The sequence below is a fragment of the Bufo bufo genome, chromosome 1 (genome assembly GCF_905171765.1).
Source record: "Bufo bufo chromosome 1, aBufBuf1.1, whole genome shotgun sequence".
NCBI classification, from domain to species: domain Eukaryota; kingdom Metazoa; phylum Chordata; class Amphibia; order Anura; family Bufonidae; genus Bufo; species Bufo bufo.
The window spans coordinates 378,206,736-378,212,644 of NC_053389.1; the positions used below are offsets into that span (position 1 = coordinate 378,206,736).

The window sequence follows — 5,909 nt, forward strand, 5'->3', positions numbered from 1 at the left end:
GTTAACAGCCAAACAAAACAAATTATTTATGGCCCTGATTCTGTAGTTTACAGAAACACCCCATATGTGGTTGTAAACTGCTGTACGGGCACACGGCAGGGCACAGAAGGAAAGGTGCGCCATATGGTTTCTGGAAGGCAGATTTTGCTGGATTGTTTTTAGACACCATGTCCCATTTAAAGCCCCCTGATGCACCCCTAGAGTAGAAACTCCAAAAAAGTGGCCACATTTTGGAAACTACGGGATAAGGTGGCAGTTTTGTTGGTACTATTTTAGGATACATATGATTTTTGGTTGCTCTATATTACACTTTTTGTGAGGCAAAGTAACAAAAAATTGAAATTCAGAAATTTCATCTCCATTTGCCATTAACTCTTGTGGAACACTTAAAGGGTTAACAAAGTTTTTAAAATCAGTTTGGAATACCTTGAGGGGTGTAGTTTCCAAAATGGGGTCATTTTTTGGAGTTTATACTCTAGGGGTGCATCGGGGGGGGCTTCAAATGGGACATGGTGTCAAAAAATCAGTCCAGCAAAAACTGCCTTCCAAAAACCATATGGCGCTCCTTTCCTTCTGCGCCCTGCCGTGTGGCCATAGAGCAGTATACGACCACATATGGGGCATTTCTATAAACTACAGAATCAGGGCAATAAATATTGAGTTTTGTTTGGCTGTTAACCCTTGCTTTGTTATGGGAAAAAATGGATTAAAATGGAAAATTTGCCAAAAAATAGCTGTTTTGGCACTGTTTTTATTTTTTATTATTTACAACGTTCATCTGACAGGTTAGATCATGTGCTATTTTTATAGAGCAGGTTCTTACGGACGTGACGATACCTAATATGTATACTTTTTTATTTATTTAGGTTTTACACAATAATATCATTTTTTAAACAAAAAAAAAACATGTTTTAGTGTCTCCATAGTCTGAGAGCCATAGATTTTTCAGTTTTTTGGCGATTGTCTCAGGTTGGGTATCATTTTTGCGGGATGAGATGACGGTTAGATTGGTACTATTTTGGGGTGCATATGACTTTTTGATCGCTTGCTATTACACTTTTTGTGATGTAAGGTAACAAAAAAATAGCTTTTTTGACACCGTTTTTTTTTTTTTTTTTTTTACAGTGTTCATCTGAGGGGTTAGGTCATGTGGTATTTTTATAGATCAGGTTCTTACGGACATGGCAATACCTAATATGTCTACCTTTTTTACATTTATCTAGGTTTTACACCATAATATCATTTTTGAAAAAAAAAAAAATCATGTTTTAGTGTCTCCCTAGTCTGAGACCCATAGTTTTTTATTTTTTGGGCCATTGTCTCATATAGGGGCTCATTTTTTGCGGGATGAGGTGATGGTTTTATTGGTACTTTTTTTGGCGTACATGCGACTTTTTTGATCACTTTTATTACCTTTTTTGGGAAGTAAGGTGGGCAAAATTTCAATTTCCTCATAGTTTTTATTTTTTTATTTTTATGGCGTTCACCGTGCGGGGAAAGTAACATGACCGTTTTATAGATCAGGTCGTTACGGACACGGCGATACCTTATATGTGTAGTGTATTATTATTTTTTTATTCAGTGATAAATGTGTTTTTTTTAAACTTTACTTTTTTCACTTTTTTTCACTTTTTTTTGACCCAGACCCACTTGGTTCTTGAAGATCCAGTGGGTCTGATTTCTGTATAATACAGTACAGTACAATATATATTGTACTGTACTGTATTTTACACTTTGAACAGATCTATGCCTTTTAGCACAGATCTGTTCAGCACCATGGACAGCAGGATACCTGAGACGGTGTCCTGTTGCCATGGGAACCTTCCCCGTCTGCTCAGTACTGGTCAGAACTGCGCAGACGGGGAAGGGTGAGGATGGGGCTGTCGGGGGGCTGTCTGGGGGCTCTCTCCCTCTCCCATCGGGGGGCTGCAAAGGCACAGCAGCCCCCCGATGGGAGAGGGAGGGAGCTCCCTGAGCTGTTAACCTTTTCCATACAGCTGTCCGTACGGACCGCTGTATGGAAAGGGTTAAAAGGCTGACATCGCATCACCGATGTCAGCCGTTTTATACCAGGGTGTCAGCAATGTGCTGACACCCTGGTATAACCACTAGACGCCAAAGATTATTCAAGGGGAGGCGGGCGGGGGATCGCGATCCCGCCTGCCGCACCGCCCGCCTCCCGCACCTTACCACACCCCCCCTGCACACTCGCCCACATAATATCATTCAGGGGTGCAGGGGGGGGGGGAAATCTTTATTTTGGCCATACTAAAGTTTCTGATCCCCGCGGTCAGGGACCGCGGGGATCAGAAACTGCAGAAAGCGCTACAAACCGCAGGTCTGAATTGACCTGCGGTTTGCAGCGATCGCCGATAGGGGGGGTCACAGGACATGGTGACAGTTTATGTCATGACGTGTATACTCATCATGGCGCGCTAAGTAGCAGTGCTCCATGACGAGTATACTCGTCAAAGGTCGGGAAGATTTTCACACTCTCTCCTTCTCTGATCGCTTCCCTGACAGGAATTGGGGCGATCAGAGAAGGAGAAGCACATAGTCCCTCCCTAACCCCCCCTTACCTGCCCCGATGCGCTGCGATTGGTCCCTCTGCAGTATTGGACCAATCACAGCGATCGCGGGCGGGTCAGAGCTCCGATACAGTTCCTGCCGGCTTCTCTGGTTGCCTAGCAACCCCAGCACGCCGGCTTCACTGAACCTTCAGCGCTTCGCTCCCTGCGCTGACAGAGAAAGCCGATCACGTACATGCACGTGGGGATGCGGTGAGGCACCACATTCCCCCACGTACATGTACGTGATGTTGCGTGAAGGGGTTAATATCATCTACTTCAATAGGTTCCTTTGTTCTGGTTCTGGCCAAGCTGCCAGTTCGGTTGATGTACTGCTCCAAATTAATTAAAGGGCTTCTGTCAGCCCACTAAACCTTTTTTTTTGTTTAATAATAATCCCTACACTGCGATCTCTGCATACATAAGTAAAATAATAATTTTCGTTCAGTAGAATTTGATAAAACGCTATTTTTATAATATGTAAATTACCTTGCTACCAGCAAGTAGGGCGGCTACTTGCTGGTAGCAGCCGCATCCTCCGATCCTAATGACGCCCCCTCCGCATTGTGATTGACAGGGCCAGGGAACGGAATCGTTCTCTGCTGGCCCTGCCTGTTTTCATTCAATATCTGGCGCCTGCGCCGCGGCCGTACCTATCTTCAATCTGCGCAGGCGCACTGAGAGGCGGCCACTCACACGGCCGCTCCATCCTCAATGCGCCTGCGCCGATGACGTCACATCTACACCCGGCGCAGGCGCATTGAGGAGTGAGCGGCCGAGTGAGTGGCCGCCTCTCAGTGCGCCTGCGCAGATTGAAGATAGGTACGGCCGCGGCGCAGGCGCCAGATATTGGATGAAAACAGGCAGGGCCAGCAGAGAACGATTCCGTTCCCTGGCCCTGTCAATCACAATGTGGAGGGGGCGTCATTAGGATCGGAGGATGCGGCTGCTACCAGCAAGTAGCCGCCCTACTTGCTGGTAGCAAGGTAATTTACATATTATAAAAATAGCGTTTTATCAAATTCTACTGAACGAAAATTATTATTTTACTTATGTATGCAGAGATCGCAGTGTAGGGATTATTATTAAACAAAAAAAAAAAACGTTTTAGTGGGCTGACAGAAGCCCTTTAATGTTAAAGTATACGTATACTGAGAGATCAATACTGAGACAACACACATCTGGGTTATTGTCACGAGGGTGTCAAGAACCACGCCTGACTCCGCTATACCCGGGGTCAGGAAGTCGCAGCGGTTGGCTGCGCGCTCTATGTAAGATAGGGCTGTTTCCTTATGGTAGCTTTCTGAGTTTGCTTTGCAACACTTTTTGGCTCACTCAGGGATCCGTAGCTCCTTCTCCTCAGCTGTTCCTTGTCCAGCACTCCCAACCTCCTTATATTCCCCTCTTACACTTCTCTGGTTGCCAGATATAGAGCTTCCTGCCTGGACTTCTATTCTGACCCTCTGGAGCTGTGTTGCTGCGTTCTCTGGTAGTTGGTCCAGAACGTTACCCTCCGGATTCCTGTTGGACCTTTGTGGTCTGCTGTGGTTGCCCACCTGGGTGTATGTGTTTGTCTGTATTGTCTGTCCTCTCCCTGGTGTTTCCCTCTTAGTGTCAGTGGTGCGGACTAGCGATCCCACCGGCCCGTTCACTATCTAGGGCTCATTCTAGGGAAAGCCAGGGTTTAGGCACGTGATCGCTGCACGGGTGAGGAACCCGTCTAGGGACGTCAGGGCAGTCAGGTGCCAGCCGCAAGGTGAGTCAGGGGTCACCACCTTTCCCTCTCCCTTGGGCAGGGCTTTCCCTTTTCCCTCCCTGTGTGTGACGCCGGACATTACAGTTATAACAGGATCTCTGGTTTATTTGCGGAATTGTGTAAGGTGGCGTGCATCTTTTCTATTGGCTATAAAGTCTGTATTTTCTGTCACATCGATGACAAGAGGAAGTCCCCCCCTCCCCCCTTGCTGGTGTGTGAAGCCGTTACTTCTTCTTTCTTTGAAGCTGCTTGCTTGAGCTGAACGGAAACCGTCTTGTGACACATGATAAAGCAAAGAGCAAGATTCTTGTTATAGGCATTGGCTGGGTACCTGGCCGCCATTTTAACTACAGTATAGTTCTCAACAAGCAAGTGTCCATTTTGTATCAATAGTCCATAACAGTCCCCCTTTGGAAACTTGATTGTAGACTTTCCCTTACCTAATGAATCCCCTGGCATACCATTCATATCCTCTTCACCCACAGTGGCGACAACCTATCCCTAATGGATAAGTTCCCGGTTAATCGGACTTGTGGTAATACCCTGGGATTCATCTCACCCTATCTCAGCCAGACATCTTAGTGAGGAGGGGGAGCTGTGTTGAGCGATGTTTCCTTCTGTTCTTCCTCATCGTAGAGAAGCATGATAGGGTGTTCATCAGTTTTCTTTATTCTTTTTGAAAAGGCGGGTCACACAAGTAAGAACAAGCTAAATCACTACATATATCACCAATATTATTAGGGCTACCTGCAATATTACTTGGACAATTCCCATGAGCCAACCTCCAATACCTTTAAACCAGTTGTCGGGGTTAAGGAAAGAGAAGGTATCAGACCACCATATCAGCTTTATCAGCTTTATGTGAGTCCAGCCATTTGTCCCTTAGATCCGCCATTTTCTCTCTACCCACCTTAACTTGCAAATTACCCTGCAGGTCTATGTAATGGCAGCACATACCTCCATCTTTAGCTGTAACATAGTCTAGAACTAATGTGTGTTGGTTGGTGGCAATGATTAACTGGTTTTGCACAATGTTCGAGTTATTCATAAGTCTCATCACTTCCCATATTTGATCATCTAGATAATCAGTTGCCACCACCAAATGATCCCACATCTGCACTATCATGGGATATATGAAAAGGATACTAAGAATTTTATTGGGAATGCTCATTTCTACAACATGTGGCTTGCCATTTGGCCTTACGATACAAGGTGTGTTTAGGAATAGCATTTATGTAAATCTCAGAGAGTGGTACTATGAAGCTGGCAGGAGTAAGCCTGGCGATGGTGCACAGTCCTGTGACATTCTTGGATAACCATTTGTACACTTTGTGTCCACAAACTAAGTATATGTCTTCTGAAACTGCCACTGCTGTGCTATTGAATAATTGGGTAATTAATTTGGCTAATTGCATCCCTTTCGCCAGCTCATATCCTTTTAACTGACCTTTGGTGTTGTTAGCTAATATACCTGTGATAAGGTCCTGTACAGTATGGTTGTTACAGGGTAGGTCTTTTCCGTTCACAGCTTCTACACCAATAGACTGCACGTGGCTGTCTGTTTTTGAGTCATTGCAACCTGAGTG

The 5,909-nt window shown here is 45.3% G+C and overlaps 1 long non-coding RNA gene across 1 annotated transcript; it reads left to right on the forward strand.

The window, feature by feature from the left end:
- The first annotated feature begins 758 nt into the window (after positions 1-758).
- LOC120977301 lies at positions 759-1,251 on the forward strand. Its single transcript, XR_005773868.1, has 2 exons — positions 759-815; positions 1,170-1,251. It is a non-coding gene; the product is annotated as an uncharacterized LOC120977301 (long non-coding RNA).
- Positions 1,252-5,909: the final 4,658 nt, after the last annotated feature.